Source organism: Dama dama, chromosome 14 (assembly GCF_033118175.1).
Source record: "Dama dama isolate Ldn47 chromosome 14, ASM3311817v1, whole genome shotgun sequence".
NCBI classification, from domain to species: Eukaryota; Metazoa; Chordata; class Mammalia; order Artiodactyla; family Cervidae; genus Dama; species Dama dama.
Genome location: NC_083694.1, coordinates 41,187,996 through 41,197,523, shown reverse-complemented (window position 1 = coordinate 41,197,523; position 9,528 = coordinate 41,187,996). Strand labels below are relative to the sequence as shown.

The window sequence follows — 9,528 nt, the reverse complement described above, 5'->3', positions numbered from 1 at the left end:
GGAGACCGCGTTCTCACTCGCATCTGACCAGGGATGTCAGGGCCGCCTTCTCACAGCTCACCCACATTAGCCACTTGCTCTGGCATTTTCTGGGGCTTGGCTCTCCTCCCCGCTTCGCTGACACTTCCCTGTAGAAGCAGACAGAGCCCGCGCAGCAGCCTGGGCTCGATGAGATCACGTCCAAGTTTCCCACAGTACAACAGTTCACTCTTCAACCTGCCCCCCCAGTATTGCAACATCTTGCCCCTTATGAGTTTCAGAACTGCCAGGAAACTGGGTAGGTTTTTGGGTTTTTTTGTGTTTTTTTTTTTTTTTTTTAATTATTTATTCCAGGATGGTTCCACTTGTGTGGTGTGAGAATGACTCAGAATGCCTTGGAAGCCACCTCCAGAGGTAACTATGTCCCACAGGCCAGAGCGTCCTCTGGGCCAACTCCCCACACCGATGAAAACAAGAACAAAAGCTCAGGAGGGCTCAGAACACTCGTTTACGGAGTGACATCCCCAAAGTTTGCGGAGGGGACCCGGAAAACTGTTGAGGGCAGAGAGGAAAGGTGATGATGCTCCAGGGAAAGGCAGGGCTAAGCTCCTAAAGGCTGCACGGGCAGCAGTAGACTTCAGTGTCACTGACCCACTCCCCTTCCTGACTGCAGCCGTGAGTTGGCAGCAGGATAAAGCCTGGAGTCTGAGTCTGAAGCAGCTATTTCTCAGCTCTGGAGTGTGCATGTGTGTGTGTGTGTGTTTAGTCACTCAGTCGTTTCTGACTCTTTGCGACCCCATGGACTTAGTCAGCCAGGCTCCTCTGTCCATGAGGATTCTCCAGGCAAGAATACTGGAGAGGGTTGTCATTCCCTTCTCCAGGGGATCTTCCCAATCCAGGGATCGAACCCAGGAATCTCGCACTGGGAGCAGATTCTTTACTGTCTGAGCAACCAGGGAAGCCCAAATGTCTTTATCTCAATGAGATAAGGTTCTAGGAAGGTTAGAGATAGCAATTTGGTTTGGATTCCACAGTGATCATGGAAATCATATGCTGAGATAGTTTCACTTAAAATCTGGGGCAGAGTGGAGGGGAATCTGGAGTAGAAAGTGGTTTAGGAGCTGCAGGCAAAGGCAGATTCAACAAGGAAGCTTCCTCTTTCTCAACCTTGCCAAGGCAGAGGATGTGCCACAACCCACATTCGCACCTCCTAACAGAGCAATGAGACCGGTGGCTGCTAACACACATCCCGGAAAGCAGTGTGGAGGAGCCACAGTTCCAGATGTAAAGAGGTAAGCTGTCTCCTCCTCTGACCTCAGCAGGGTTGTTTTAGGAATACTCTGCTTTCTCTCTCATCCAAAAGGTGAGTCCTGGGGCACAGGAGACCTCAGAACATCTCTGCCCACCAGAGGATCTAAAGAGCCCATTCGAGTCGAGTCGGATTCAGATCACTTTCCTGACATCCTCCCTCTGGAGTACCACCTGAGACTTCTCTGGTGGTCTAGTGGTTGCAAATTCACCTGCTAATGCAGGGGACATGGGTTCAATCCCTGGTCCAAGAAGATCCCACATGCCAAGGGGCAGCTAAACCCGGGCACCACAAATACTGAGCCCAAGCACAGCCAGAAATATTTTTGAAAAAGAGAGTACAACCTGTGTCAGCCCCAAGGTGCTCCATCCACTCATCCCCGTGACCCAAACCCCCATGACTTGCTGTCAGTGCTGTTGCCTGTTCTAGCCATCATTGTCATGTCACCTTCCATGTGCTTCTGGGAGTTTTTGAACACTAGACTCTAAACAAAGTTCCTTCCTTCACCCCCTCTGACCTCATCACCTCAGCTCTCTGTCCACTCAGTTGCTGCCACCCCAGCCATCCTGCTGATTCTTTAACTTATCAGACACACATGCATCTGGGGTCTTGGCACATGCTGCTTCCTCCATCTGGAACATACTCTCAGGGTCATCCATGTGGCTCCCTCGATCCCTTCCTTTAGGTCTTCATCCACATGCCTGCCAGCCAGTGAGACCTTCCCAACCACGCTCCTCCCCAGACCACGCCAGCCACCCACCCCTGTGTGTCCTCCTTCCACACAGATGATCCTTGGAGCTCTCATCCATATCTGTAACAGCAGCTGCCCCCTGTCTGTTCTCTGCCTGCCTCCCCCACTGGAACACAGCTCTGTGCGGGCAGGGATTTTGATATTTGTCCACTGTCACAGCCCAGTACCTGTAACAGGGCTTACATATCCACCGTAAAGGAGGCTGAGTGCCAAAGAATTGATGCTTTCAAACTGTGGTGTTGGAGAATACTCTTGAGAGTCCTTTGGACAGCAAGGAGATCAAACAAGTCAGTCCTGAAGGAAATCAACCCTGAGTGTCCATTGGAAGGAGTGATGCTGAAACTGAAGCTCCAATACTTTGGCTACCTTATGTGAAGAGCCAACTCACTGGAAAAGACCCTAATGCTGGGAAAGATTGAAGGCAGGAGAAGGGGACAACAGAGGATGAGATGGTTGGATGGCATCACCGACTCCATGGACATGACTTCGAGCAAACTCTGGGAGATAGTGGAGGATACAGGAGCCTGTTGTGCTGCAGTCCATGGGATCACAAAGAGTCAGACATGATTTAGTGAGTGAACAACATTAAATACACGTTGAAATATTTCCTGAGTGTCCCCTGCACACTGGGTACCACCCAAGACACTGGATGTTTTTGCAAAAGTCTATTCAGTGATTAGGCATTCACTCTAAGGAACTCACTTCATGGCAAATAGAAGGAGAAAAGGTGAAAACTGACAGATTTTACTTTCTTGAGCTCTAAAATCACTGCATATGGTGACTTCAGCCATGAAATTCAAAGACACTTGCTCCCTGGAAGGAAGGCTATGACAACTTCAGTTCAGTTCAGTTCAGTTCAAGTGCTCAGTCATGTCTGACTCTTTGCCACCCCATGGACTGCAGCACACCAGGCCTCCCTGTCCATCACCAACTCCCAGAGTTTACTCAAACTCATGTCCGTTGAGTCAGTGATGCCATCCAACCATCTCATCCTGTCTTGTCCCCTTCTCCTCCCTCCTTCAATCTTTCCTAGCATCAGGGTCTTTTCAAATGAGTCAATTCTTTGCATCAGGTGGCCAAAGTATTGGAGTTTCAGCTTCAACATCAGTCCTTACAATGAACACTCAGGACTGATCTCCTTTAGGATGGACTGGTTTCATCTCCTTGCAGTCCAAGGGACTCTCAAGAGTCTTCTCCAACACCACAGTTCAAAAGCATCAATTCTTCGGTGCTCAGCTTTCTTTGTAGTCCAACTCTCACATCCATACATGACTACTGGAAAAACCATAGCCTTGACTAGATGGACCTTTGTTGGCAAAGTAATGTCTCTGCTTTTTAATATGCTATCTAGGCTGGTCATAATTTTCCTGTCAAGGAGTAAGCGTCTTTTAATTTCATGACTGCAGTCACCATCTGCAGTGATTTTGGAGCCCCCAAAAATAAAGTCTACCACTGTTTCCCCATCTATTTCCCATGAAGTGATGGGACCGGATGCCATGATCTTAGTTTTCTGAATGTTGAGCTTTAAGTCAACTTTTTCACTCTCCTCTTTCACTTTTGTCAAGAGGTTCTTTAGTTCTTCTTCACTTTTCGCCTTAAGGGTGGTGTCATCTGCATATCTGAGGTTATTGATATTTCTCCTGGCAAATTTGATTCCAGCTTGTGCTTCATGACAACCTAGACAGTATGTTAAAAAGCAGAGACATCACTTGCCAACAAAGTTCTGTATAGTCAAAGCTATGGTTTTTCCAGTAGTCATGTACAGATGTGAGAGTTGGATGTAAAGAAGACTGAGTGCTGAAGAATTGATGCTTTTGAACTGCGGAGCTGGAGAAGACTCTTGAGAGTCCATTGGATAGCAGGGAGATAAAACCAGTCAGTTCTAAAGGAAATCAACCTGAATATGCATTGAAAGGACTGATCCTAAAGCTGAAGCTCCCACACTTTGGCTACCTGATGTGAAGAACCGATTCACTGGAAAAGACTCTAATGCTGAGAAAGATTGAGGCAAAATGAGAAGGGGGCAGCAGAGGATGAGATGGTTGGATGGGATCACCGACTCAATGGACATGAGTTTGAGCAAACTCTGGGAGACAGTGGCGTGCTGCGGTCCATGGGGTCGCAAAGAGTCAGACAGGACTTGGCAACTAAACAACAACAGCAAAGGAACTCAATAGTTGTAGAAGCTGAAAGAAGCTTCCTGATTCCTCAAAGAGATTGGAAGAGTTGGACAAATAGTTTGCCTCTCTTCCTCACTGCCCCCTTGATTCTGTATATTCTGCTTTTCCAACAGACACAGGAAAGGGGAGGTCATTCCAGAGAAAAGGCAGAACCTTCGATGATTTAGGAACACAGGTGTTCGCTCTGCCGGGGCCAACCGGGTCTGCTTTTTACAAGCTCCTGAGGAGGAAATGCATCTGACATGTTGTCACCTCCCTGGTTGTTAACAGAGCCCTGGGACTGGCGGGGCAGTGGGTGAGGCAGCCACAGGCAGGCGGACGGCCGTTACACAAGCTTTCCAGAAAGATCGCGGGAGCTGATGCCCCAGCCACTGGAGAGGGACGGAGCCTGCAGCCAGCAGCCGGGCTGGAAAGTCTGTGTAAAGGACACCTGGAGGAAACGGGGCCTCCACCCCTCTCCGCCCCCCTGGAACCCTGCCCTTCTCACCCACTCCCCACCCAAGCGGTTCACAGCCCCGGAGGCTCACCACGTCTCGATCATTTGAAAGCTCACTGGTTTCTCCCGACACATCAGAAACTTTTTTTTCTTCCCTCCTTTTTGAAAAGCCTTTTTGTGAGGTTGGGAGTGACCCAAAAGTAACCTCTCTATTCCTGTCTGAAGGGAAAATATTTCCAGATCAGAGGAGCAGTCTGCAGTGCTAAGCCCGGGCATATATGAATACTCGATTATGCCTCTTAAATCCAGAGTCAGTCACAGTTTCAGAAACGAGCCATAAGCAGAGCAAAGGCGGCGTGAATCAAGAGGTTTATTATTTTCCCCTATGAAGTATTTTGAAACTGAAGTTTCCACATTTTTAAGGGTTTGATGTCATAAATTCCCATGTAGGACTGCATTTTGAAAAACAGGGTCATTGTATGTGTGTCCGAATGTGAGAGGTTTAGTACATAACTTAGAACCAGGAATTTGAGATGCACAGGCAGGCCAGGCCACTGGGCATTTGCTGTCATGAGTTCATGTGATGGTAAGACTGTTCCGGAACCGTCTGGAAGTTAAATGTTAGTCTTCTGAAAAGAAGTGGGACCTCCCAGCCCAGCTGTTGTTATGGCAAGTGCAATGTAAGCAGGTTTCTATTTAAAACGCTCACACCTGGTAGTTGACTATTTCTTGTTTTCCAAAGGGTACCCTCTCTCCCCCAAATTTTCTTTTCCACCTTCCCTTTTCCATGCTAGTCTGGCTTAACCCAACCTTCTGGGTTTAACCCAACCCAAAGGCATGAAGAGGAGGACATTTTTAAAAGGAGTTGGAAAGTTGTGGTCTTGTGCTGCCAGAACTGGGCTCGGATGGAGACAAGACAGCCCTGGAGACAGTGATGGGGGTGAGGGATGGAGAGGCACGGGAGACTGGAAGAAAGGTTTCCCTGGCTTCGTGTGAAAGAGTTAAAGGGAGATACTCAGTACTTATGCCTTCTCAGCCTGTCTAGGAGGCCCTTGGGTGCCCTCCTGGGATCCAGGGCACCTCATCTAAATAAACTCCAGATCTGTGGACAGTCAGTTGCCTGTATGAGGGTCAGGGAGCAGGGGACACTCAAGAGAGGAAGAAGGAGAATCTAGAAGGGGAGTGAGTGGGGCTGGAAATAGAGGGATCTGCAGCCCAGGCAGAGCCTGTGGATAAGCAGGGTATTAGGAGTCTGCCTTATCACTTAGATCCCAAATCTTCCTCACGTTCATTAGTGAAAAGCGTTAAGGCTTAGATACTCAAGGACCAGGGGGGTTAAGGCTGTGGATTTTGTTCTTATATTTTCTCAGCTGTGTAAGACTTCTCACTTCTGATCATCAGAGGGTCCTCCTCCCTCCTCCATCCACCCTTCTCCATCCTCCCTCTTCCATCGTCCTTCATCCTGTCCCTCTTCCCACCTTCATCCACCCTCATCCATCCTCCTCTCTCCTCCCTCCTCCCTCTTCCATCCTCCTTCATCTTCTACTTCCTCCATCCTCCTCCATCTTCCATCCTTCCTTCTCCATTCTCCTTTCCCTCCTCCCTCTTCCATCCTCCTTCATCCTCTCCCTCCTCCCTCTCCCTCCTCCATCTTCCTCTCCCTCTTCTTCCTCTTCCCCTTCCTCCTCCTGGACATAACCAGTCTCAGAGGGACAGGAACAGCTTGGAGTGACACTGGTGGGGATCTAGGTGTCCTGGAGCTGGGCCTGTGGTGGCCAGCCTCAGAACAAGGCAGCGCTTGTATACACAGAGGCTTTTCCAGGCGGTCTAACAGATACAGGGACGCAAGACTAAGAGGAACAGAGAAATTCCAGAGATTTTTCACGTGCAAGCAGATATTTCCTCTGAGAGCTTGTAGACTAAATAATACTCCTCGTGTCTGAGGGATGGTGCGTACTGCTGACCTGGCAATGTTCTCTGCGCTCGGAGCAGGCACCAGGAGCCCCACAGCGGGCTGGAGGGAGGTGGAAGCAGAGCGAGGTGAGGCAGCCTGAATAAATGTCTTTATGGAAGAATATTGGGGGTGTTCTCCCACCGCCAGACATGACATCCATCTCAAATATGGAGGAAGAACTTGTTGGCAGGCCTTGGGAATGCAATGGGTTAGGCTTCTAAAAATAAATATATCCAGGCTTCTCTATTCACCATTTTCAAACACATACATATACTTTATTTCATTTTTAAAATTTTTGGCTGTGCTGGGTCTTCATTTGCTGCTCCGGTTTTTCTCTAGTTGCAGCGAGCAGGGGCTACTCTCTAGTTGCGGTTCGTGGGCTTCTCTTTGCAGTGGCTTCTCTTGCTGCAGAGAACAAGCTCCAGGGCTCATGGACTTCAGTAGTTGCAGCACATGGGCACAGTAGTTGCAGTCCCTGGGCTCCAGAGCACAGCCTCAGTAGTGGTGGCACACGCGCTTAGTTGCTCCACTGTATGTGGGATCTTCCAGGACCAGGGATCAAACTTGTGTCTCCTGCTTTGGCAGGTGAATTCTTTACCACTGAGCCACCAGGGAAGCCCTGTCCTAGAGTTTGATAGACATTTTCATGCCTTGAGTCCATCCCTATCATTAATCCAAAGAAGACAACTGTACTATTAAAACCAACTGCTAGCCTAGTACCCTCAGCGAATACAAATAGAATAAGATGTTAAAAAATGATTCTGTTTCAACTCTGGTGAAGGTCCTGAGGCAGAGGACAAACCAGTAGGTACCAACTACTCCTGTGTTCCAAGGAGGCGCTAGACCACGTCTGCATGGCCCGAGAAGAGCTGTGACCTCCCAGACCGCAGGTGGCAAGGCTGACAGGGAGAGATTGGAAATTAGATGGTTTCTGTTTTCTTTATTGGAATATCAATAACACTGGATTACAATGTTGCATTAGTTTCTGCTGTACAAGAACGTGAATCAGCTGTCTGTATATACACACCCCCTGCCTCTGGGGTCTCACTCCCACCCCAGCCCACCCCTCCAGGTCATCACAGAACACCGAGCTGAGCTCCCTGTGCTATATAGCAGGCTCCCACTAGCTAGCGTTTTTCACATGGTAGGCAATGTATGTCAATCCTAGTGTCCCAGTTGGTCCCACCCTCTCCTTCCCCTGACCCCCAACTGTGTCCACATGTCCATTCTCTACAGCTGCATCAAAATTAGAAGACTTCTTTAAAGAGAGATGTTGGATGATATGCCCCCTCCCTCATGGATGGGAGGAGGGGGCCTAGTAAAGAGGACTTCGAGGATGCCATTCACAGGATTGACAGACATACCCAGGAGCTTGGGGTTAGTCACATACTGGAGAAATCTTAATGGCAAGAAGCCCTAAAGTCATTACAAGGAGAGCTGGCTGCACAATTAGGGACAGAGTTCCACCTTCTACCTTTCCCATGGACCAGATATGGGCCGTGAGAAAGAGCTGGCCCCAGACAGCTGCCCCGAGACGGGGGCTGAGTCACGAAGCTAAAACCCCAGCTGGGTGAGCCTCCACCCCCCTCAAGGGAACTACAGGTGAGCTGTCCCCCAGCTCTTGGGAGCCTCTGAGGGACCCCAAAGCCCCTCACAGCTTTAAATGTCTGCCATGGCCAAAGGAAACAATGGCTGATGACATGGGTGCCCCCACCCACTTCACGCTGGAGGACCCTAGTGGGAGGGAGGAGAGTAGACAAGGTGGAGAAAGCAAGTGTGGGGGTCCATTCCATGTGTCGTTTGACCAGGCGCAGGGGACTGGTACTGAGCCAAACGTGTGCTGTCTGTGGACGAGCTTAGCGTTTGAGCCCACAGACAGAATGAAACCAAAGGCACTCTCCCCACCCCCGCACCCTGTGGGTGGGCCTCTCCAATCCACTGAAGGGCTGAGTAGGAAAGAAAGCTCTCTCTCTGCCCTACTGTCTTCAAACTGGGACATTGTCTGCTTTCTGCTTCAGACTCTCGCTCCCACTGGAATGCACGCCTTCGTCTCTCCCAAGAAAGAAGTGAGGTCATTCAGTCATGTCCAACTCTTTGGGATCCCATGGACTATAGCCTGCCAAGCTCCTACATCCATGGGATTTTCCAGACAAGAAGACGGGAGTGGGTTGCCATTTCCTTTTCAGGGAATCTTCCCAACCCAGGGATCAAATCCAGGTCTCCCGCATTGCGGGTAGACTCCTTACAGTCTGAGCCACCCAGGGAAGTTCATCTCTCCCAGGTCTCCAGCTTACCGTCTCCAGATCTTGAACACCTTCACCTGCATGATCCTTGAAGCCCAATTCTTGAGTAAAAACATACCTCTATCTCCTAACCGTTCTCTGGAGATCCCAGCTGAAAACACAGAGGGGACTTCAAGAAGGGGATTTCCCCGCTGGTCCAGTGGTTAAGAATCTGCCTTTCAATGCAGGGGACACAGGTTCCATCCCTGGTTGCATGCCTTGGGGCAACTAAGCCCGAACACCACATCTAGAAGAAGCCTGTGTGCTGCAAGGAAGATCCCACATGCTGCAACTAAGACTTGATGCCACCAAAAATAAAAATAAATATTAAAAAAAAAAAAGTAGTAGAAGAAGAAAGGCACATCTACCGCAGGGTCCTGGCTGGGTGCAGCCAGAGCTAGGGGTGGGGGGCAAGAAATTGAACCTCTGCTCATCTGCCTTGTGGAGAGACCCTGTAGACTTGAACTGACCAGAGAACTTTCTACCACCCAATGGCTGCTCAAAGGTCAAGAGCTGCCGAGAGTGCCCTGGTTGGGGGTGGGGGGGAGGGATGATACTAGAGAGAAACCAGCCCCCCAGGTGTGTGGGATGGGTCCTGGAGAGTAAAGAAGAGGCTCCACTCTGCTGTACCCACAAA

At 49.6% G+C, this 9,528-nt stretch overlaps 1 long non-coding RNA gene across 1 annotated transcript; it reads left to right on the top strand.

The window, feature by feature from the left end:
* The first annotated feature begins 363 nt into the window (after window positions 1-363).
* Window positions 364-9,131, top strand: LOC133069623 (uncharacterized). Its single transcript, XR_009695912.1, has 3 exons — window positions 364-393; window positions 1,156-1,271; window positions 8,628-9,131. It is a non-coding gene; the product is annotated as an uncharacterized LOC133069623 (long non-coding RNA).
* The last annotated feature ends 397 nt before the right edge of the window (window positions 9,132-9,528 follow it).